Source organism: Protopterus annectens, chromosome 1.part0, assembly GCF_019279795.1.
Source record: "Protopterus annectens isolate FY-2018-M chromosome 1.part0, PAN1.0, whole genome shotgun sequence".
NCBI lineage: Eukaryota > Metazoa > Chordata > Ceratodontiformes > Protopteridae > Protopterus > Protopterus annectens.
The window spans coordinates 1,037,409,635-1,037,436,987 of NC_056725.1; positions in this window are offsets into that span (position 1 = coordinate 1,037,409,635).

Sequence of the window (27,353 nt, forward strand, 5' to 3'; positions counted from 1 at the left end):
TTCCTAATTGTATGGAAGGAAGTTAGCTGTGGAGGATGGTTGCGATCTCTTAAGAGGAATGTTGGGCAGTGGTCATTCAGACTGTCAGGGAGGCAACCTGAGTGGAATGATAAGTGAGGAGATTTAACTAGGATCCAGTCTAGTATGGATTCCTGTTTGGAGGTTTTATCAGTCCTGGTAGGAGAGGTGATGACTTGGGCAAAGCGTGCCAGTCAATATTAAAGTCTCCCATTAGAATGGTCTCTTCAGGGAGGGTTGTGCAACACCATCGTAGAAGGTTTTCCAGAATGGCAGTGTTGTTGCCTGGTGGGATGTAACCATCTATTATATTGAGATATTTGCTGGAGTTGATGGTTAATTTGGTTAGAAGTAGCTCACCATTTGCAAGGTTTGGTAAAGAGGTGCCAGGAGGTTGAGTGATAGATAATCTTTGTATAGGATAGCTACACCACCTCCTTTTTTGTTGATCCTGTCTTTCTATAAGATACGTGATTACAGCCAGACATTTGAGTTTCATTCTTCTTCTTATTGTCCATATACTGTATCATGACGGTAGACCTGTTGCTGTACTAACTTTTAATTAAGTTGGCATAATATTTTAAAAATGTTGTGGTGTTGCCTAGCCTTTCTCATGGCTTTATCAAGAAGTCTTGTTTACAGCTTTAAAAATATATGGCAGCCCCACCCCGGGCACACAGACACCCCCCCATCCCTCACTCTTCCTAGTTTTGCGAAAATCCATGATTTTACCTTATACCTGCCCTGTCTCTTATAACGCATGGACCACTATACCAAATATGTCATACTATACATTACAGTTTGATGAGTATTATTATTTAAAAATACTTAAAAAGGTAAAGTCATCTGTACAGTGCAGAGATCTCAACTGCTGTTTACAAGATGTTTTCTTAGACAGGCTTGTGAGGTCTGAAGTTTTTTACACTGTTGTTCTTTTAGTTGCTTTTTAAGTGTCTCAGTAATATTTAACAGCTGTCCCTGGTGTCTAGTGTTAATGCAAAGGATTAATGCAATGAAGAGGTGCTTGGTGTGCAAAGGGTACAGGGATAGAAACTCTTCCTCCTTTTTTCTTTCCTTTTTAAAAAAGGAGTTAGGGTAATTTACTGTGTTCCTGGTGTCTAGTGATCCTCCACCTTGTGCTGCAGAACTACTGTGCTATTAATATCCCCTGGTGTTTAGTGTCCCCCCTGCCCCACATGACCTACATGCTGCAAAACTGTTGTTCTGTTAACTTTTTAAGTGAATTGAGAGATATATCCCTGAGTCTAGTGCCCCCCCCCCCAATATTTTAGGATTTGCTTATTAGCCTAGGGGAGTTTACATGTATGATAGCCACAAACACACACACACACACACACACACACACACACACACACACACACACACACACACACACACACACACACACACACACACACACACACACACACCATATATATACACTTACATATGCAGCCTTCATGCACACACACACACACACACACACACACACACACACACACACACACACACACACACACACACACACACACACACACACACACACACACACACACACACACACACACACACACACACACACATCTACTAAACTCCCCAGCACTTACCTCTAATACAATCTGACCTATCGAATGCAATTGGTGAACGCAAACTTTTAAGCATGTTCATTAATACAGCCAACTGAGCTAACTCAAGCAGCATTCTGGGAGGGAGCACATGGCTATTTACAATAGGCTGCTCTCCTGGAAGGCCTCGTTAGCATTTGCTGTAGGCCACAGAGGCAACCTGCTATAGTGGTGAACCTCTTAGTAATACAGCACTGAAGCAGGACTGTCACTGAATTGTAAATGGTTATCTCAGATGGTAAAATTGGCTTACTCCTTGCAGCAACCCTTCTGAATCTCCCCCTTTATTTTGTAGAGAATCCATTCAGTGGATATAATTCTCACCAGGATTATTCACAGTGGAAAATCGTTACAAATGTTAGTGTGGCAGAGCAAATACATTCACAATAATACTCCACTGCCTCATGTTACAAAGGCACATGGCAACTTTTCTTACTAGATCCAAATTTACAAGATCTATAGACAAAATGGCTTTCTCCAAGATGGGTCTGCACTGTATGGAATGCATTACTTACTGATCTGAATAACATGCAGGACATTGTTGCTTTCAATAAGAATTTTTTTCTTATTAACTTTCTTAATCTACCTGAGCCTGTGACAACATTTTTTTTATTCTTTTACATTTATTCAGGAACTTAACTATACTTAAACCATTTTTGGTTCCTTACCAACCCAGCAAACCATACCCTTCAGCATCTTAATGTTCCTTTCATTCCACTGTAGACACAGCTGTCTATGAGGAAGGGTTGTTCTCTCTCTCCAGTCACCATCTCTGCAGTGGGGACTGCCTTATCAGAGTTCTTATCTTTCAAGGCCAGCAATAGAGACAACCATTGGCCCCTGACAGCCCCCTCCTCTCCCACCCCCTATTGGTCAGAAGGTGCAGTGCAATGCTATTCTATGCTATACTAAGTCCAACAAGAGTATACACTTCTATGCACCCATCATGTTTGGCTATAGTACAAGCATCCCCAGTCTGGGCTTATGCAGCTGAGATGTTTTGCATATGGACATTCCAAAAACCTTTCTCTTAATGATAATACTGCAGCAGCACATACACACCGACCTCCTCCGGGGATGAGTGAGGTGCAATCAGCTGCTGACTTCTATCTTTACCCAGATGGTTCCACCAGTGCCTAGGCTACTGACTGGTCTCAGGTAAGATGGTGCAGACTCAGGATTTGTCCTTCTGTGCCAGCTAGCTAGTTATGCATATTTCCACTTTGATTGTAACTAAATTGACTTTTTACAGTTTTGCTTATAATTTCCCATTTGATTTCCTTATGAAATATACAGGTTGCCTTTCACCCTATAATTTTACATATCTTAAACTGAACTTTCTTTCCTTTTTTCCCTTCCACATCTTCTGAAATGTAAGACTCATTACTTGAGTTTGCTCTCTTAATACCTTATTGCATGCTATGTGTATCTTCATATTTATCTGCTTTTCCTTTGAACATTTAAGAAAATGTATCATTTAATTAGCTGCACTTTACTCAGATTTAAAAATTTCTGAATGCTTTTGAAATGTAAGAATGTGTACAATGGAAAGACCATCAAATTATCCTTGTTTTACTTAAGCTACTTCTCAAATCCTACATTAAACAATATCATGTCTTATCTACCTTATTATCTAAGCTGTGACTGAAAAAGGCCTTTGAACTAACCAACCTGCCATTTAAGAAAGACATAAAAAGAAATAAAATAGCCAAAGAAACAGCACATGTCTATGACAGTGCAACTCTGCTATACATACATCTCAGTTGTTCAGAATTTCAGAATTTTGCATTGCATTTTTGTTCTGTTTCTCAGAAAATTTGTGTTTTTTTTTTCTCCTCGGGTAAATCATTGAGGATTATAGTAATTAAATAATGACACATTCAAGTTCAAATTTCACATCCTTCAGAAAATCCATGCAAATGCAAAAAAAAAAGTTATTCTAACAACTTTTAAAATTTATAAGAGCGATATTTAAAATCTGTTCTTGATTGTGAGCCATTGTTCCCCATTATTTTTGGCTTTTTCCAGAACGTTTGCTCTAAGAAGTTGAGAGGCATGCTGCCATGCTAAGCAGAACAATGATATAAGTAAAGAAAAATGCAATATTCAAAGAAGTAGCCTTGGAGATTTAGAATAAGCCTCAAATGCCCCTGACTTTGCAGACTGCTCCTGTTGTTGCCTCTTATACGTGTTTTGACCCTTGTAATGCATGGACACTTCTAATCAAGGAATAATTCCAGACATTAGAGTTTCATACTTCTTATGTCTTGCATTAACTATTCAGTTAACATACAAGGTTAATGTTCCTTATCCACGTGTCAATGATACAGAGTTTGAAACTTCCCCCCTTTTTGCTTTAATAGTTTTTTTTCAAAGACTTAGGTGTTATATAAGGACTATCCCTGGTGTCTAGCAGTGACACAGAGTGACAAGATTACAGGGTTTAAATTTTTGTAAATACATTTAAGGATTGATATTAGAAGTATCCCTAGTGTCTAATGATCACCAGGCCTACATCTTTCATGCTACCAAATTAGTTATATTCTCTTTTTGCATGTCATTAAGACATGATAGAAATAGTTATCACTGGTGTTTAGTGTTCCTTCTATGGCATGCCTTTCATATTGCCAAAGGTTGTTCTATTTTTGTGTACCTTTAAGGCACAATATGAAGAATATTCCTAGTATCTAGTGTTTCCCATCCCTCAATATTGTAGGATTTGTTTATTAATATAAGGAAGTATGGAGGTTTGACAGGCCCACACAAGCTTTCATATATTCACAGAGCCCCCACCCAACTAAATTCATAGGTACATTCACTCATTCACAACACACAGACACACACGCACATACCTACTCTATCTATCCACTAGATAGTCCCCTTGCTGTGACCACCCAGTTAACACACACACACACACACACACACACACCAGTGACATGTGCCCACACATGCACACATGCATGCATACATACTTCTCTTATACCAATATTTACGCATGCATGCACTTGCTGTACCAATATATACTGATAAACATCAACACTAGCAAAATCAGAGAGTGTTGGAAATATCACATACTTCTGCAAAACGATTGGCTGTATCTAACATGTAGTCATCAGCAAATATTTCTTTAAACATGTTCTGCTCTCGTAATTTGTCAGTGAAACTTACTATAGTGAGTAGGGGTGGGAGGTTGGCATAATGGTTAAGGTGTTTACCTTACAGACACACAGTGCAGGGTTTGATTCTCATGTAGGGTAATTGGCTAGGTTTAAAATGGCCTGCAGGGGCAGTTAGCCTAGTACCAATCTATGAACTTAAGATAAACATAAGGGTCAAACCTGATGCTCTCCTTTGCTGAAAGGAAAAAGAACAGATATTTCTGATTTAGTTAAAATTTTATAGGAGGGAGTTTTATTGAGAACTTAGATTGCTATGACTGACCAGTTGAAAAGACTTGCAACAAATAATCCCTCAAACTGACCCAAATGATTTTTCAGAGTGAATAGGAATAGCAGATGTAGCTTTTGCGTTTTTTATTGTACTGGACTCATGGGGTTAAAAACAGCAGATGGTCTGACCTTGATTGCTTCTTAATAAACCTTGCCTGATATTGTTCTGTAAGCTTGAGAAAAAGAGTTTTAACCATTGAGCCATAGCTTATTGACAAGCTTGGAGTCAGAACTTTTTAGGGAAGTAGGAAAATGTTTATTTACTTTAATGATGTCCTTTTTTGGTTTAGGAAGAGCTGCTCTCATGGAGTGCTTAGCAGTGGTAATCACATCTCCTTTAGTCATCATTCATTTGAATCAAAAATAGAGTGGTTTTAATAACAAGATGAGGTAATTTATATAACTGTGAATAAGATGTCTAGTCTAGGACTTTGCCTGAGGGAGAGCAAGGCTATTTTTTTCTTCTTTTGTCACTGCACTTGGTATGTTTAATATAAGTAAATCCTCTGATGAAAGGGTAGGTACATTTATGTTACTGAGAATGGAATATATGTCTCTGTTGGTGATTTACTTCTGGCTTGGATTGTGGACATAGACAAAATTGTAGAAACTGGTAAACCATGGTTTTATGCTTTAAGATCTATTACCAGCAGCTAGTAGTTGTGAATGATATGAATTATTTTCTCTATAAATTAAAAGACAATTAACACACAGCCAAGTAGCTTCCTGGGGTTACATGCATGTACCTGTAGGTGCACAGAAGCTCTGTTTAAAACAAAAAGGCTGGTTCTCCAAGATATTCTCCTAGCTGAGTTTTTACTCTCTTACAGTGTTTAATTGGGAAGAATTCCTGAATTTGATAAGAGTCATAGCTACAATAGGTTCATCACCTCCTTTTTGAGATCTCCCCTGTCCATATTTCTTTTCGCATACACTTTTGCTTTGGTAGCATTGCAGCATGGTTACAGTTCTAATCTGATTTATTCAGAAGTTAAAAAAATTGTACTGTTACATTTCAAATAGTTCAAACAATGCCTGAAACTAAAATATGTGAATATAGTCCTCGTGTGACATTAATGGTTCTAGCTTCTACAGTTCAACAGGATTATTGCAAGAGATGCCTAACAGGGAAAGAATGAAAGTTTTGTCACCTGATGCACTGCAATGCATGTTTTTGATATAGTTCACTAAGATGGTAAGAGTTTTGATATTAAAAGGCAATAAATACACTTGTAGCATTTTGAGGACAGGAAAGACAGATGTGTAATCAGCCATCAGGATTTGTACGGTACCAAATTGTTGTTATACAATGCTGCTTTATGCTGTATAATAAAGTTCATTTTTTAGATATTCTAGTGAAAAAGGAATTTCAACACTAAGTTAAACTATTCACCCAAACCAGCAGATCAACCTTGCTTGACTAAAACAAGTAATTCAGCAAAAGGAGATAAAAATGTGAGCCATATTTAATGGGTCAGAAGTTATAAACACTATTTGTTAATTAGGTATGCCCACTTGTACACACATACAATCCTCGCGATTCATGAAGCTTGCGCCATGTGCCGGAGTAGCATTGGCAATCTAGCGCCAAATATGGCCGCCGAGCGATTCAGGTAAGAGCTGTATCCATGTGCACTACCAGCATACGCCAGAGCTGCACAGCTCCTGGCACATGTATGCTAATTACCCCATGTGCAGTAGTGTAGCATGCAAATGAAGGTATATAGCGATTCATGAAGTGGTGCATGTGTAGCGTAAGCATGTAGAAATGTAAACCAAAAAAAATAAAAATTTATTTATTTTTATTTAACATTTTGTTGACCGGGAAAGTCCGACTAGGTTCCACAGAGCCTGTTTTCAGCGGAGGCCCGGGGAGAAATGCTCCAGATGCATGTCTTTGGAACATTCGTGTGACATTAATGGTTCTAGCTTCTACAGTTCAACAGGATTATTGCAAGAGATGCCTAACATTTTGTCAAACATAAAATCAGAGCCATGAAAGTGGACCAAACTTAAGTATTATAATGTTAATATATGCCAATGGCTAAATATATAGCCAATGGCATAAAACATCATGCACAACATATAAACAATAACATTTAATGTCATGGCCACACCAACGCAAAGTAAAACTGCAGTGCATTGGTGCACAAACAGGATCACAAGGAAAATATATTTAGATGTCATAAAATTGTAATGTAACGCAATTCATGATATCCCCATAATAGTCAATGGCACACATGCTACACCACAACCATGGCACAAGGGTTGCTAAGGGTCTGTGACAGTGTTCCGTGCAGTAACTAGGAATTAGCAGTCAATGCCATGTAAATGAGTCAAGTAAAACTGAATTGCAAACACCCCACTGACATAAGGATGTACCACATGGCATAGCATTAGAACACCGAGGAGTGGCCTGGAGGTAAATATGACATCAAGAGAGGGGCACGCCACCATAGCTGTAAGCACATTGGATCATTGCTAATCCGTGTTGCGTGTTGCTATGCAAAGCCGCAGGATAGGGGTGTGGAAGTAGCCATAGCTTTGCTTAGCTGAGAGCACACAAGGTAACCGAAAGTTCATGTGAACATGGATGAAAACGCACATGAAACCCGGTAAACGGCTGTGCGCAGAGTGCACCACAGCTGAAACAGGAAGGGTACGGGAAGACAATAAGAAAATGCTACAGCATGGTAATTGGAGTACAAATGAGTAATTAGCACCTAGAAACTTACAGTGGGCCATAGACAACAGCTAACAAGGCTGCTAGCAGCTACCTACAGAACAGGAAAGGGGAGGTGCCATGCAGCAAAGAAAAGAGAACTGTCACAGCAGAACAAAGCAAACTTGCAGTAGATCAGCTACATAACACATTTCCCAACACAATCCTGGGTTGTGGAAGCACAAAACAAGAAAGGCAGCAGCTGGATGCATACCTGACAATGGGAGGGGAATCGGGTTGAAAATAGAAGTAAAGGGCAATAGATGAATCATGGCAGACAAGCGTAAGTCAACAACAAAGGCCCCATAATAGCAGTACCTGCTGTAAAACCAATAATTAAGATACCCTGCAGCTGGAATAGCACAAACACACCCAATTACACCAGCATTATCCATTGCACAATAGTATAAGGTGTGAAAGCCCCCCCCCCCACACACTTGTGTATTCCCAGACACTCTGCACCATTGGTGTATATAGACGGGGAACTTTTAATATGTATATGTTAGGGGCTGCCATAGCTTTGATTCACCAGCATGTGTTGGAGACTGATGATGGTGTGGAGGATGATGCTGACAACCATCTCAGGCACCGGAGGAGGAGAAGAGTGTTCAGACCCAGGGTAACCTACCAGGGCTACATGATCTGGAGACAGTAAAGTGTTACAGGGTGGACAGGGACATCATACAGCAACTTGTTCAGCTATGCTGGCCATGCCTCAGAGCCAAAAGTAACAGAGCGGAACCCATCCCAGTGGACATGAAGGTATGTGTAAGCTTGAGAATACTAGCCACAGGTACCTTTCAAAGGCCAGCTGGGGATATCATGGGGATCTTACAGGCATCAGCATCCAGGGTACTCCACCAGTTCCTGGATACCATGTTATCACATGCCAATGAGCACATATACTTCCCCCGAACGCAGGTGGAGTTGGCCAGCAATATGTGTCTCTTCAACTGTGTGGCAGACTACCCAGAGGTACTGGGTATAATAGACTGCACGCACATACACATCAAGTCACCACCCGGTGAGCAGGGTAGGCACTACATAAACCCCAAGGGATTCCCCTCCATCAACTGCCAGGTCATGTGCAATGCCCAAGGCATTATCATGGATGTGTGTGCTGGCAGCCCTGGAAGCTATCACGACTCCCACATCTGGCATGCCTCACAGCTGTATCAAGTATTTGCCAGGGGGGACATCTCATATGGCCACATGGTGGGGGATGCTGGCTATGCACTGGAACCGTGGATGATGACTCCCATCAGAAATGCAAACACAGCCATGCAAGAACGCCATAATGAGGCACACGCTGAAACCAGAATCATCATAGAGTGCATGTTTGGGATGCTGAAATCATGGTTCCTTTGCTTGGACATATCTGGTGGAACCTTGCAGTACTCTCCAAGAACGTGTGCCCACATCTTCATAGTATATACCATGCTACACAATATGATCCTGCGGAAACAGCTGCAGCAGGGACAGAATAGTGAAGGCCCTCACAGCCCACCACCATTGCCAAGGGACCCACAGGCACATGGGGACTCAGACCACCAACACCCTGTGCTAGCCCCAGTAGGCAGATGGAGGCGTGCCCAATATGGTCATGCCTTGGCAAAGAGGGAACATATAGCACACACACACTGACAGTGTAGGCACTCATGGACTGATACCCTTTTCCACCTGCTCACACAGCAAACATGGATGGCAATCACACACGACCACATGTAAATTGTCATGTATAGGTGGTCTACTGTGTGCATCCTACATAGGTAGTCCTCAACTATTGTACACACAACTGCCATTGGCACAAGGTAAGTTAATACCTGAACAGCAAATTAAGCTATCAGCATGTGTCCATACTATATGTACAGGTTCATAGATACATAGGTAGGTACATGCTCAACTGCCGAGGTCACTCATAAGCATAGGCAAAACATGTCTGCTATCACCACCCCATCGATTAACTAACTGTCCCTCTGTGGAGCAGAGCCACTTTTGGGATCCCTGGGGTGTAGCTACTGTTCACTACCCACTCTGAAAGGATTCCCCAGAGTGTTAGTGAGGGGTTTGGTATAATGTAATCAGGGATGTAGTTCCAAATAATGGGGAGTATCCCTGACAGGAATTTTCACAGATGTGTACATGTTACATAGTATACCTTAAACACAGCTTGCATATATAGGTAGTTCTCCACAGAATAATAAACATGTGGAACACACAACCACTGAAATGTGTGTTAATCACCCTTGCACTACCAGTGCCTGCTCTGAGAGGTAAGATATCACTGCCAGGATTAGAACACGCAACCATGTACACATTCATCACAATAACATACCACTAAGCTACCTGAGATGATGTACCAATGGCAGTCGTGTATACTGACAGGATAAAACACAAAAGGTAGGAATGTGTTGAAATAAAACAAACCGGCATGTACCCAATGAAAGGTGTATGTTTTATATATATATATATATATATATATATATATATATATATATATATATATATATATATATATATATATATATATATATATATATATATATATATATATATATATATACATACATCAACATATATAGAGAGAAAGAGAGAGAGATATGTCAATATATGGGGATATATATATATATATATATATGTAGATATATAGATAGGTTAACAACACCTACATAACCATGGAGGTACATATAAATGGGATACCTACCACATACTGACTGCTTTACATACCAACGCACGTAATCCTGAGGCTTAATGTCCGAAAGAACACAGTACCGAAACACCAGATGTGCGAGGTGTAATCTCACGATGTTAATGGACAGTTAGTCAGTGCTTCTGGTGTTGCGGTTTGGGTAGGTTACTGTGTGTAAGTGTGTTTCTTAGGGCTGTAGTGTGTGTAAGTGTGTGTTCTATGGGTGGTGTGTGTTCTTGGGGGACTGTAATGTGTGGTTGTGGGTTAGCTTTGTGTGTCTGTTTGTGCGACCTAGGAGGTAGAATATTAAAGTAGGGGGTGGTGTGGGGGGCGCAGACACCTACATGGGGGGTGTAGGGGGGATTGGCCACCTGCTCATACGTAGTGGAGGATGGTTTGTTTGGATGTGTTGGGTAGCAGTGTGTCTGTGTGTGCGTGTGTGTGTTCCATGTTCGTGTTACTTTCGTGAGTTACTGTCGATGTCGGTAATGTGGGGTATGGGAGTCTGGTCCCGGTACTGGGTGTGTCGGGACACTGTGGTTTCGGGATTCCATAGGTCTCCCGTATACAGCGGTTGAAGTGTTCATATATGTGTATAACATGGACCATAGCAATCACACATTCCGCCACTACCAACCTTTATGAACAAAGGATATGGAGAGTATATGCCTATACACTATTATAAATATGTGCTATGGACATGAGCCAATGATAGGGTTACCACCTGTCCCACATTGCGAGGGACACTCCTTCTTTGGGCGGTTGTGTCCTGACCAAATAAATTAAACATGGCAAATGTCCTGGGATTGTAGGACATAATTATGTCCCATATGTACTGTAATAGTTGCATACAATAGTTATTTCTGTATCTAAAATACCTACATGTTACAGGAAACAGGATAAGCAACTAAACTGCTACAAGAATAAGCTTATATTTAGGCAAGAAAGGAAAGTTCTATCCCTTGTACTGACCGTGGGTTTGTGTCGGCCTGTAAAATCAGATGTGTGTCCCAAAAAGGTCCCACTATGGCCATATGAAAAGGTGGCAACCCTAGCCAACACAACTATGATGGCTGCAAATACCTATGACAGAAATACACAGCTATCATGTAGCAACACGTTATTACATTCAGATGTATTACCGAAGGGATTCAAGGACTAACATCACCTGCATGCTATACAGGAATCACATAACAGTGCCTTAATGAATCAGCCTGCCATTACCATTGTATTAGTCCACAAAAGGATAGGTGTTCAAATAGGGAAGGAACCCTCATGCACATAGTGATTATCTATAAAAGCAGTTCCTACACACCTGTATCTGCTAAGCACACCCACCAACATCACCCCCACACCCAAACATATTACAATACAAATTGTAATAACATCACAAATCATTCACTCACTGTATGACATCTGCAGAAGCCTTAACATACCTTGTCAGAGACACACTAACATGGCTCTATGTGAAATAGCTGCTGTTATACAATGGAACAGCTGCTGATGTAACAGGGCTTTGTTTGCACTAATCCCATTTCAGAGGGTTGTGCGTACACCGAGATGTGTTAGCAATTAGTGAGTAACAGCACAGTATGCTACACTTGTACACCAAATCAAGGATGTCTGGTGAGCACACTGTACACCACATAACAGTTCATGCATAGCTATATGGCCTTGAGCTGGCCAAACATCCTTGCCAGACTTAAACATCTGCAGAAGTATCAGGTACAAACAAACCCTGCATAAGTAGCACTGTCCTGAAATGTAACAGCTGTACTCATCTGTAGAATGAAATCATCTAGCCATTACACACAGTCCACGGAAGTCATGAAGCTAATATATCTCTGTGTGTCTCCATATAGCTGTTGAAATATATCGCAAAAACACATCTAGGCCATCTCCCTCAAAAGTAAGGCAAACGGACAACACCCAAAAGGATTACTCAGTTATACACCACTTTTGCCATGGTATGGAGTGGAGTAGCTGCACAGCTGATGTGCATCAAATTAACTACTTTGGAACAGCAATTGGTGGACAGGATACCAAATGTTACCGATATGTAACTAGAAAAGGATGTGTTATCACACATTGAAACCATCCATATATATCAGCAGAATGTTACAAAGAACATTGAAACACAAACTGAAAAGGATTGAATCAACAGTTAACGGCACCTCGAGTTACTAATAAGGTATGTAGAACAGTCAGTATGTCTGTGTATGTAGTACTTTTCTGTAGTATTTAAAGTGCACACAATCCATATAGTGGAAACAGTTATCTTGTAGTGATGTATTGTTGAGCATAGTAACACTTGTAGCATTTGTGTGTACTGCTGTAGGTCACAAGGCAAACACTGCATACACCACAAGGGATGCTATATAAGGGCTTTGAACAGAAATACTCCTCACCAGCCGATGTCAGTGACAGGGCTGGTCCAACATGTATGTGCTATAACAGGGGATAGTATATGTTGATATATTGTAACTGTTGCCATATGTATGGGTGTATTACAGAGAATAACATGTGGAAGGTTGGGCCACTGTGCAATTATTATTTGCATTGTGGGATATTGTGCCAATAACTGTGTAATGTACAGTATTTACATAGCATTACTGTTATGTTAGGCAAACATTAATTATGTCTATTGGCATTTGCAATACACAATAACAGGATACATATGCCTTTTAGTGAGCCGACAGTTTATCAGCATGATAGCAAAGTAAAATGGAAGAGCTATTTAACTATCCATGTACATAAGACATGTAATATGTGCAAAGGTAGGTACTAGGCTGTCTTACCAAGGGTATCTGTAAGCCTAGCTAGCGTATGTTGGCTTTTGCAACCTCCATAGGTTGGTTCCCTGTGCCTCTGAACAGCAGAGCCAATAGTTCCCTGTGCCTCTGTCCAGCAGAGCCACTGCAGTGATCCCCGGGGTACATGTCTGTCTCCCATCCACACATCAAGGGTTCCCTTGAAGAGTGCTAGTGAGGGGCCCTGCCTGATGTACTTTGGAATCATGTTCCAAAGCATGGGGAGTGTCCGGGTCAGGAATCTATCCATCCAGCACATCCTACTCATCATTGTGGTTAGGTGTATATCCCTAGAGCATGTGGCTCTCAGGGGCTTCTGTTTAGGTGGAGCATACCCAGCAATACAGATTTGGACATGGGCCTTGTATGTCAAGCAGAGATCACCTGTGAGTATGCGGTATGCAACTGAGTACAGCTGGAGTTTCTTAGGTTGGGCTGCATAGGTCATCTGTTTGAGGTCAGTAATCCTCTTGGTGTGGTACTGGTGTGGTCTTCCAAGCTGTTGCAGTTGTCTTGTAAGGTATATCCCAAATGGGGTGTCGTATCATTTAATGGGTCTAATATGACATGTGTAGAATCACAATGGCCCCTCTGATCTGGATGTGAACACATTAGAGATTAGGGGGCCATGTAGAAGGATATTCAAACCACCTTGTCATTATGCGTATCGAAGGAGAGATTGCTATCTACTGGGGTTCCTGGATCCCTTATTACCTTTTCTGTATGTAGGGGACTAGCACCTATGTGGTAGTCTGCGGGTAATTAGTTATATCCAAAGGGGATGACTATGCACTTTTAGGCATTCAGCTTGATGCCATGATATTAACACCAGGTATCTGTCTCAGTGTGACCCTTCCAGAGGGTGTCTGTAACAGCTGGGGAAACAATTATGTCCCCTAGTTTATAGTTATCTGCAAACCTTTTCAGCCAAATCCCTCCTGTGCTTGTCTGTATGTCAGAAAAGTATATACCGAACATGAGGGGTCCTAGGACTGACCCTGGGGGATGCCACTTGTAACTGGTATACAGTCAGACCTAGGGTATGCAACTCCCACTGTGTGGGTTCTGTCCGTGAGCCACTTTGCAAACCATCACATGACGTAGGGGTTAATATTCTGGCAGATGGGTATGTTGATAATACCAGAAGGAGGAATGATGTTGAAAGCCTATGAGAGATCTAGGTAGGCTGTGTGGACCTCCTTACCCTCATCTAATGCCTTGGTAACTGTCTCTAAGAAGTCCACCAGGTTTAGGAGGCATGGTCCGCCCATAACAATGCCAAATAGGGAGGGGTCAAAGGTTTGGAGGTACCCAATGTCTCTGTGACAGTGGTACATGATGTGCACCATAGCCTTGCAGACCAGGCTAGTCAGACCTATAGGGAAATAGGTCCCATGGTCCATTGTGGTGCCACCTTTGTGGAGTGGGATAACTGTTGCTGTGCGCCATTCAGGGGGCACTATGCCTGATGTGAGGCTATTATTGAACATGGTGCGTAGGTGGGGAGACAGTACGATCTGAAGTTCATGTAAAACGCAGCCTGGGATGTTTTCTGGTCCCATGGATGCTGTGATATTGCCTTTAGAGTGTGCAGCTTTGAAAGGGATCTGTCAGGATGTTGCCAATATCAATTGTTTCTTTAATGCTCGTGCCTTTGTGCAGTAACTCAGAGCAGATCTGATTGTTGACATTGAGATATGTGACATAGCTATAGAATATTTTGTGGTTGTTGTTGGTATTAGTTGTGTTTTAGTTTTTGTAGCTAGCTTTGGAGGATCTTATAAGGGATCTCACCTTCTTACCGAGGCTAGCCAGGGAGCTCCTCCATGCATGGTATTGTACCCTCATTTGCAACAGTGTCTTCCTTCTGTAGTACAATATGTTTATGGCAGGGGACCACCAGATTGGTTTAGTTAATTAGGAGTATAGCATCCTGGTTCTGTTTGGGATAGCACAAGCCATGCACTTGTGTAAGTGCTTATAGAGTGCATTTGTGTAGGATTCAGCAGTTGTAACAGTACTGTCCATCTGCATGGGTGTCATGACGTCCACAACGTCTGTCTTAAGAAGCATGTAGTTGGCCTTGTAGACATATTATACTGTGGTTCCCTTAATGGGGTGTGTGTGCGGGATGTGGATATCAACGCTGTTCAGCACATGGTCTGATCGGACCAATGAGGAGTTGTCTTCATGTGTGGAGCACCAGTCTCTCATGTTGGTAATGCCTAGGTCTAGGATATTGTTGCCCCTGGTGGTTGTGTGGATATGTTGAGTCAGGGCATTGGTGTTTATGAATTCCAGAAACCGTTGGCTAATGTGTTGGTACACGAGTAGTTTTCACAGTTAATGGCGGGGTAGATTCATGACTTATGTGATGAGTGTGGTGTTGTGTGAATGTGTACTTTCTCCACATGACAGTCAGGGTCTGGCTTGGTTGGAGAGACCTTTACCTCCAGTTTGGCTAGATGAGTACATCTCTCACAGGTTGTAGTGTTGGGTGGTAGGTGGAGAGGCTTGTCTGTGTACATGAGGCAATGTGTACATTGCCTCAAGATGTCCAAATTCATCAGATAGACAGGTGAGAAAACTGGCAGTTGACTCTTGGACATGCCTGAATATAGAACTACATTCACCTAGATAACTGAGGAAAGTGAGTACAAGAGCTAAATTACTCTAAGCAAGTGAGAAAAGTATGTACAAAACCTGTTCACCCTTACCTGTAGGTAATGAGGAAGACTGAGTGCTATAGTAATTATTAGCTTACATAGTGCTTACAAGTCCTGAACAAGTGCTTAGCATGAATAAGCAATCCAGATAGGGTCTTGGATAACATATACACATGGCCCCCTCCCCCAACAGGTACACAAGCATATATCCATGTACACCACAGGGCCCCTGTACCCACAACTATGCAGGTACAAGCTGCACTCAGTCTGCATGGGACCTGTCCACATCACCGGTTGTGTCATACACATATGGCAAAACAAGATGCTCTCCACATACACATCATGTGAATCATAGCTCCATGTCTGGTTGTGTACACACTAAATGGTGCACACCAACAGGTATCACAACCCACAAAGGGGGAGACACCACTGATAATGGGAACTACTTTACTACTACTCTGCTGAGTCTGGTCTGGAAGGCCATGAACCTTGATCAATTAAGTGATGTCAACAGTACAGATGTAGATGACAGTATGGTTGATGTCACACTGCATATCATAACCTTGCCAGGTCATAGGACATCATCACCCATACTGTGTACCACCTGCACTCAGTATACTAGATGCACATTCCTATGTCACAGGAGTGTTTTGCAACAGGACTGCTGGCAGAACCAACACTACAGAAGGTGTCTGAATAATACATGCTTATCACACCAGTGGCAGCTACAGTATGTCAGGGTTAATGAATTTTATTTTCCCTCATTGTAGTCCATACCTTACAAACAAACAGAAGGCATCTGCCTATTGAAGTATGCAAATGACTATGACCTAGGAGCAATAGCTGACTCACATTGTCACACCTATGTTAATAACCCTGTACCCATGAAATACCACCTAGGCAGTGGTCAACATAATGGACACTTGTGTCTGAGGGATGGAGCTGGGCAGTTGTCTTTCCTGTGATAGCTACGTCATATGTGTCATAATGATAAGAATATAGAGATCATTATCCAGCCATAAAGAACACTCAAGTGACCCATATCAGATCACATATTTCCTTTAAGGGGTATTGGCCATGTGCAGATGGCCTACAGCAGCCTTCCCATTCCCCATCTTCGCTATGTAGCATGATGCATACCCTGAATAAATCCATGTCCAACCCAGTGATGTTGGACATGCTACATGTACTCATCCTGATCTTGAACACATATGTTATGGACATCCACCTACCACATGCTGGACAGATCCTTGTCCCATACCCTTGACATAGTCCTGCCATACTATGCATTCCTGTCCGTCAATGCTGCACATCACTCCCCTCTCAGACATGGTGTGATGACCGCATGGTAATACATGGTATATGTATCATTAACCCTGTGGATCAGTAATGTGGCACTGCTCCACCTGGCCCCACAGACCTGCCTGTCGGCTACTGCCAGGTAACCTTTCATCCTAGATTCATACATGGCCCATGGCATATAGCCCACTAGTTGACTTTGACTGTACATGCTATAGTTAATATCCATCCCTGCAAATGCAATCTGGCTAGCCAGTGTCCCATGTGTATCACATGTGCAACACAGGTGATACATTGCAGGATGTTGAATCGCTGTACAGTGCCGTGTAGATGTACATGGCAGAACACATACATGTAAAACCTTATGCGAGCATGTCTGCAGGGTCACAGGTCATGTCTGTTAAGGCAGTGTAAGTCCTTATATGTGACATATACACTGTATCAATGTTGACTGCATTAATGTGGACACATCCAGCCATGTTCTGATAGGTAGTAACACCAGTACAAGTAAACAGACATGCCCACATCAAGACAGCAACCACATGAAGTATGAGCAATGTAATCAGGTGGCACAAACACACACATATATGGTGATAATATCCAATCAACATTGAGTGTCATGTGTGTGACATAAACACGTCAGTGTCATGTAGGTTTGCAAATGCAACTAATTAAACTTAATTAATGTGATACACATGTATGTTCAGCTGTAGCTATGTATGTCTCTGTGAGTTACTGGGACCTGTCTCCATCATTATGTCTTCCAGGTATGCCACGTGCAAGGCTACCCCCTTTTACCCGCTTGGAGGATGAGGCCCTCATCCCATACCTACTGGACAATCATGATATTCTGTTCAGCCATGTGCCACAGGATGCACAGCAGTGGGATGCCCTGTGGATGGAACTTCGCAGGAGGGTTAATGATGTGGGTGGCCACAACCGCACATACCAACAGGTGCACAGACACTGTACAGACCTCATTAGACAGGTGAAACAGCGTGCAAATGCAAGCACCAGGGAACAAAGTGCAACAGGTGGTGGACCACCAACCCAGCCCCCACTCACATGTACCGAGGAGCTACTGGCCAACCTGGAGACACCTGCAGAACCACATCCATAAGCCTTAGCCGATATTGTGGAGGTGGGTGTCTCTCATCCACTGAGCCTGGAGTCGCCTGGTAAGTCAGTACTGCACCTATAACAACTATATTCCATATAGTTGTATTTGTCACTGTACAATATGGAATGTAACATCATATGCAAGGCATGTATACACACATGCCACATACTATAGTATGCTACTCTGTGTATGCACACGTGCATACACCATAGTATAGTCTAATGTACTGGTGTATGTGTTATGCACATTGCACCCTGTAGCTTTTATACAGGGGTGGATTATGCTTATATTGCTGTGTTACTCCTATTTAGGTACCTCTGGCATTCCACTGTGACAGCAGCCCATTGCAGGTGAGAGTGTTATTATTTATCAGGAACCGTAATGCACAAATCTATTTGCCATGTGGCCATTTGCAACATGTACACATAATGTATGGTCCTGTCACAATATACAGGTCGGACCGGCAATGCCTCACAATGACTACCCATGTGCAACACTTGCAAACTATGTTAATCATCTCACTGACATGAATCCTCACAAACTGTCATTGCCAGATGTGTTGGCAGCTGTGCATACAATGGTGGAGGTGCTGTTCACTTTAGGGACGTACTACAGATCTGATCTACACATGTGGTGAATACAAACAGTCCTACACAATGGGCTGGAGTATGGCCAGCACACAGGTTTCACCGGTGTGGATCATAGCCCTGCTATGAATGTCACACAATGTGATGTGCTATCTTGACATGTCCATGACATCTACTGGCCTGGCTGTTACACTGCCTACCTAACCTGAAAACATATTCCACATACCACCCTTTATCTGCATAACCCTGTTTTCAGTGGAGCATATATGTCATATGGGACAACACAGACATGTGAAATAGATGCCCATCACAATAATTTGGACAACACATGTACACACATGGCCATGGAGGATGGCCAGAGACATGGAGCAACACACACAGTAGACGTGTTGTGCTTGTGTGTAAACCCTGTCTTACAATGGCTACACATGGTTCAACCATGGCCTTTGTATAATGGTCATATTGTAGATGTGGAACACTAGACATCCTACAGGCCTGTGCACATCTTGTGTAGGTGTAACATCAATCCACCACATAAGATGTGTTGAACATCTTGAGGGTGTTGCGACGTGACAGCAGTCACCTGTACAGTATCCACATCAGGCCACAGATACAGTACATTCCGTTGCTGGTGTTGGACATAAATGTCATACTAGCTCCTTGTGTGTGTGTGTGTGTGTGTGTGTGTGTGTGTGTGTGTGTGTGTGTGTGTGTGTGTGTGTGTGATACACAGATGTCATGTGGGACATGGTGTACCGACGTGTTCACCATGTCTGGCCATAGTTGCCAGGCTGCAGCAATATGGTTGCAGATGTGCAGGGGTGTCATCCATATACCTATCAGTGACCTGTGTCACAACTTCCACATCATGGTTTAGTGTGTATACACCTCAGTGACGTGGATCACATTCCACAGTATATATGTATGGTCGACTTTTTTGAAACAGTCACTAAGGCCATTGATGAGGGTAAGGCAGTTCACACAGCCTACCTTGACCTTGCAAAAGCCTTCGACACAATACCCCACTCGGGCATCATAGACAAACTCACCAGCTTAAATGTAAACCCATATGTCACAAGATGGGTTGCAAACTGGCTCAAGGACAGGACCCACAAGGTCAGAATTGCTGGAGCCATGTCAGACTCTAAGCCAGTCACAAGCGGTGTCCCATAGGGCTCAGTCCTGGGACCCCTCTTATTCGCATTTATTATTCTGAGGTGCAAGCAAACATAAGAGGATTGTGGCTGACAAAGTTCGCAGATGACTGCAAACTGGGCGCCATAATTGATACTCCAGTGGACACAGGCATCCTTCAGAGAGGCCTCATAGAAATGGATAATTGGTGCCAGAGCCATGGCCTTAAACTGAACGCCAAAAAATGTATAGTCATACCCTTTGGGAAAAACAAGGTACCCACAAATTACCACATAGGTGGTAATCCATTAAATCGGAAGAGGTAATCAGGGACCTAGGGACCCAAGTTGACAGTAACCTCTCATTTGACACTCACATTGCCAAGGTGGTTAGGAAGACCTTCTATATTGCCCACCTTATCATGAAGGGATTCACATCCAGATCAAGAGAGGTCATTGTGCCCCTGTACTCTTCTCTTATCAGGCCCATGATTGAGTACAATGCCCCATTTGGGATGTATCTTACCCGACACCTGCAACAGTTGGAAAGACCGTAAAAGTTCCTCACCAAGAGGATAAAGGGTCTCAAACATATGCCATATGCTGCCCGGCTGAAGAATCTCCAGCTCTATTCAGTCGCATACCGCCTACTCAGAGGTGATCTATGCCTGATGTACAAGGCCATGTCCAATCCGGAATTAATGGACATGCTCCACCTCAGAAAATCCAAATCCATCAGAGCCACGAGAGCAAGAGATTTGAACCTCAACACAGAAATAAATAGGACGTGCTGGAGGGACAGATTCATAACCCAGAGGCTCCCTACACTCTGGAACAGAATCCCAGTCCACGTTAGGCAGAGCCCCTCACTAGCTCTCTTCAAGAGAAATCTTGACGAGTGGATGGGAGATCGTAGGTTTACCCCGGGGTCATCTCTGTGTCACTACTAGACAGAGGCACAGTAAACTAAACCCTAAATGGGCGTAGTATTCTCATCCCAAGGGGTGGCAAAAGCCACACACACTCTGGCTAGGCTTATAAATGCCCTAGGGCAGATAGCCTAGTACGAACCTATGAACCTATGAACCTATTGTATCTGAACACAGTCATGGCTATGAACCCTGTCTGTAACTCACACTGTATAACACTAGAGTCGCCTCATGATTCCCTGCAATGGCCATGCACATCAGCTAAATGTGCAGTATATCTGTAGGGCAGAGAGACAACACTGAATTGGTACACCATTGCCCCACTGTATACTTGACAGGACACCATTGTGTTAAACATGTATGCATGTCATTGCACACGTCAGCAGATCACATATCATACTACATGTGATTATCAAGGTCATATGCCACACATCAGTCAGCTGTATTGTTAACCTGTGCTGGTCCACATGTTGTAACACAGGGATGTATGCTAACTACTACTATGATTGTGTAATTTGCATGCCGTCTGCTCTGACACATGCATGCTGTTGTGTGAAACCCAGGGATGTATGATAACTACCACTATTATTGTCTGCACTGCATGCCGTCTGCTGTATCACATGCATGTTGCATGCCTTCTGTCACATCACAAGCATGTGTGTCTGTGTGTGTGTCTGTTGTATAGATTGTAATGTACAGTTCTTGTCTTTTCTCACAGGTGATGTAGTTACATTGCCCGCCTGTGGTACATCTGATGTTAGTGTCCCCACAGACTCTAGCAGTGATGAACATATGATTGAGACACAGTCAGAGTTTTCAGTGGCTGAAACTGTGCCATTGGTTGCCATTCCATCTATATCCACCTCATCCCAGCACACAGATCCCATACCTGCACATACCTCATTACCAGTGGCCATAGAGGAAGGACAGTTGGTGCTTGGTAGCTTGGAACAGGAAAGTGTGGGGGCTATGGAAGGTGTGCCTGCACACCATGGTGTCAGCCAAACCACTGGTGGTGCCCCACACAGGCACGTGGCCAGTGCTGCTCGTAGGGTGACCTCTGGCCAACATGCTCCTGCACGACACAACACAGCAGCTGGTGTCACCAGATGCATGTTTCAGGCTGTAATGGAGGCACAGGCACATGCTGAATGGTGCAACAGAGAAGATCAGAGGCTACAGAGGGCTGCTGTCCATTCTTTAAACAACAACATCCACGCAATGGTAAATCCGCAACAGCAGATTGCTGATGCTTTGGATAGATGGTTGGGTGACATGGTTGGAGTTATTGACCATGGCATGGCAATCCGCGAGCGTGAACTGTCTGTGTTGGAACATCTGGTAGGAGTGAGGCATCGGGCACGTGGACGTAGGCCTGCTACATCACCTGTGTCAGGTATACGTGTACGAGCTACCTCACGTGCCCGCTCCCATAGTGGCGATGCATCTGGTGCTGTGCTGTATACACCACGACACAGCAGGCCACGTGCACGTGGCCCGGGATGGTTCCAGTGGACAAGTGACATCAGACAGTACCCAATCTGCACCTCTGTCTAGTAGTGCCCATGCAACCCCTGGCAGGCACAGGTCACATGTCCGTGGCCGGACACTGTGAACTGTAAAACCTCACCTGTACAGTCTTCAGCTGTCCATAATACCCCTGTGTAGGCCAGACACATGGGAGAACTGTGTGCATACATACACACACACACACACACACACACACACACACACACACACACACTGGAAACATATGTAGGGCACCGCAACATACACATGCATAACATCCATACACGCCCAGTTAGATCAAAGGCCCAAACCCACACACATGATGTCATCCAATGGTGCAGCCTAGGCCTCTGGCAAACATTAACACCCTGTGCATATGATGATGCCTGTGCCACATCCCTGACATCCACACCATCGGTGCAGGGACCTGCTCATATGGTCTGATGCACAGGGTGAACAGACTAGGATGATACGTGTAGTTTACAAATGTTGAGGACTGTTGACAGGCAGCAGATATACCATGTAGTACAGGTGTACAATACTGTTAACAGTATGTGTCTTATGTAACAACAGTGCAGCCTAGGCCTCCGTCAAACATTAACACCCTGTGCATATGATGATGCCTGTGCCGCATCCCTGACATCCACACCATCAGTGCAAGGACATGCTCATATGGTCTGATGCACATGGTGAACAGACTAGGATGATACGTGTAGTTTACAAATGTTGAGGACTGTTGACAGGCAGCAGATATACCATGTAGTACAGGTGTACAATACAGTTAACAGTATGCGTCTTGTGTAACAACAGTAACTGCATGTTGGTCATGATGTTCTGCTGTCCTTCTTCGGGTCTAATTGGACGTGCCAGTGGATGTCAGTGTTTGCAGTTAGTGTCCCATATGTCAATGTGGACTACTCACAGGTATGTATGTATATACCAGCATGCACCGTGTAGCTGACACATACCAGTGAGAATGTCCCATGTTACAAACACATCTACCGTTCCAAGAGCATGATAGCTGTGTATTAAGCTACTGTGGCCACAGACGTGACATCCATAAAGGGTGACATCACAGGTGCAGTTACATGAAGTGGTGAGGTAAGAAAGTGGTCTAGCTGATTACAAGGGTAGAGGCCAATGGGAAGTGTGATGCCTCATTGGGAATCAGTAATACACATTCCCATGACAGAATGCCAACACACGACTGCACCCACACACTCAGGTATTGACACACATGTATTCAGTGATACAGTAACACACCCACAACTCACAGCTTCACTGACACTGTAACACACACTTGCACACAGTTGCTACTGGTGGGATGAGGACCCCTGCCTATGTGCAAATCATCATTACAGTACTGTGCACCTACATGATGCGCCACAGAGAATACACATGTACAGGTAGTCAGTACGGCCTATGATCGGGGACATCAACATGGATAGTAGAATGCATCACCTGGATGGTGGGAGGGGTCTTATCAGTTCAGTATGGTAACATACATCCTCACCCCAGGGACCAGTCTGCCCTACATACACACACTGTGGCATTCAGTAATTAATACACCTATGTCATGCACATACAGATACCTCACATGTGTGAGATACACGTCCCTGCCTATGTCCTGCTTTATACATTGCAGTCTGTACAGATGTGTACACTAGTATACAGGAGAGTGAGTAACAATTGAGATGTATTTCCCACAATACATGACATATATGGACACACACGCAACCACACATGCCAGTACTGTGAATCTCAGACCTGCCTAGCTCATGTTATGTATGTCAGGCGTACAGCAGTATTGCACACATTACAAACTGTACTGATGCTTCCTGTGGCAACAGTGCTGATATATGCACTAGGGATGTCATATCTATTAACAAGTGTCAAGTGATTTACCTTCGCTGTCACCCTGACCACTGTCTAAGTTGTGTGTTATGTCCTTCAGTTAACTAAACCATTGCTTACCAGATACAGAGGGTATTGTAGGACCGCTTGTGACACACCTGTGAGCTGTCCACAGCAAACATCCATCTGCAAAGATGCCCCACCACTTAGTTATTTCCACACATCTGTCCATACCTGTGGTACATCTTTCTGTACATTCAGCATATCACCATATGCAGTTGGCAATGTTGAGGCTGCATTGCAGCTGTATGATATACTAGGATACACGCCACCTGCATACATCAGCAACTGCACACGCATGTTACCTGAATGCACAACACTATGTGTACAGGTGTGTAGGTACTACAATCCTGACATTTAGTCATGTTTGTAGGCATTGCAATTGGTGGATATGTGTAATGACATACATGACACATGGACTGTTGTATGATATGATGGGTGACCAGTACAGAGGGGATGTTACCTCTGTCAACATTGATATCACACCTTATGTACTGTTAGCATTCAGCAGCCATGGACCTACATTCCATGTGCATGTATGTAATGGCTGTAGCCACCTGTTTGCACAAAGGACTACAACAGCTATGCTATTTACAGGTACGTTGTGTGTGTGGCATGTATGTACCCAGGGCAGGTACATGTATGTCATATCCATACATGAATGTGTGTACTGGTGTACCGCAACAGTCATCTGCTAATGGTGGAAAGTACCGAGGGCCCCTGGTATGTGTACAGCTGACCTGGTCACAGACAGTGGTATCATTGCATTGCATAACATATGATGCAACTGTGTCAGTACATGTGTACTCCCTGCAGTTGATGTAGAGTTTAGTGCAGTACACAGGTCAAGGGTCACGTGGTGGTGTACTCTTCTATGTCAAACAACATGTATGGTTGCGTGTTGGTGGTCCGAGGGCATGGTGGTATCTGAAGTTTACATCCTAGAATGCAGCATGTGACACTGTGTCCTGCACATGGCTCATCTGTGATGCCTTTCATGGGGGGACCGGTCAGTACATGTGAGACGCCTTTATGTATGTGGGTACACCACCTGCAGCAGTCCATACCTGTGTTATGGCCCACATGTCTGGTTCTGAGGTATATGGTGGTAGTGCTAGGTTCTGAGGTATATGATGGTAGTGCTATTGTGCAGTACAGAGCCATCAGCCAGATGTTCCTCACTGCACAGATGTCAGTACACTCCATTGTTGGATCTACAGTGACCAGCTGTGAATATGGATGCTACACATCTAGCCCTAGTTTGCATAAGAAAACAATGCAGTTGTCCTGTAGGTGTATGGGAGTTAACCTGTGTTTAGGACATTTGCCTTGGAATGGCACTGTGTGGGTGGATGCGAAGTGGGTAATATCCACACTCCCTTGTATCATGGACGCATGTGATATGTGACAAAGGCTTGCCTACTGTCAGCCATGTCATCCCAGAATGACAGCTGAAGTTGTGTAAAAGACCGGTGTCAAATATATGTAGAGCAGCGTTCCTGCTAACAATGACAACTACTAACACCAGAGCCCATTACAATGTGTTCTTTATGTCTACCTGTAATAGCATGGCCACTGTGGCCCTCCATGTTTAGCATCAGAGTGCATCCCAGTCAGCCCTGTGCTACTAGGATTATGATAATCAGCAAACACCACCAAGCAGTAAACGAAGATGGTAAATCGCCACCCAGAGCCATTGTTCTCACTCAGTTCAGATGTATTTATTTATTTATGATTACATCTGAATAAAGTGTTTATTTAAAAAAAAGGATCTTGTATCAAGAACTGGCTCTTTGGTGGATGAACACCATCTTCGCTCTTCGTTGGTGGTGTTTGTCTGATATATGATTATCAGTTCAGTTGCAGTTCCTGTTTTTTGGTTCGTTACTAGGATTATGAGCATGTCCAGTATATCCTTGTGTAGATGGACACATAGTAGTGCATTCCGACCTGCCCTGTGCTACTAAGTGTGTGAGCATGCCGCCTGTGCTACTAAGTGTATGAGCATGCCCAGTATATCCTTGTGTAGATGGACACATAGTAGTGCATTCCGACCTGCCCTGTGCTACTGTGTGAGCATGCCCCCTGTGCTACTAAGTGTATGAGCATGCCCAGTATATCCTTGTGTAGATGGATACATAGTGCATTCCTAACAGCCCTGTGCTACTAAGTGTGTAAGCATGCCCAGTGACACCGTGTGTCGGTTATGTGCCTCTGTGTATGGGCATGGCCATTGTAACCCTGTATAGTGGTAGTAGTCATCCATTCCACAGATGGGCATACTCCAGGTCAGGATGGATTCCTACTTTAAACACACAGGTTTACAGGTATGTACATCTTAACTGCCAGCATCTCTGTTGATGTCCACATTCCCAGACAGTCATAATGACAGCCTTGACATGTGTAGTCTGTGTGGCGCGATTCGTAAGTATGTAGTATTGTAATAGTAATCTATAAATAGGCAGGTGTTCCGTACCCGCCACTGGCATGTGTGTGTGTGTGTGTGTGTGTGTGTGTGTGTGTGTGTGTGTGTGTGTGTGTGTGTGTGTGTATGTCTGTCCCCATTTGCCAGTGGACTCTAAATTGCTTTTAGACTGCCCACACTCCATACAGTTCTTATACCCACCGTTATCAAGGCCGATGATGTCATCCATCTACAAATACACCTCTGGGAGTGCTGCGTCCCAGTAATCTTGATAGCGTGTTCTGTAACTGCGTAATGCTGTAGTGTAATAACGTAGTTAGGTCAGTGTTCTAGTCCCACACTTGCCGTGTGTGTGTCTGTTTGCCTGAGGACTGAGTAATGCTTTTATACTGCTCATACTCCATACATTTCTTATACCCACCGTTAGCAAGGCCGATGATGTCACCCATCTACAAATA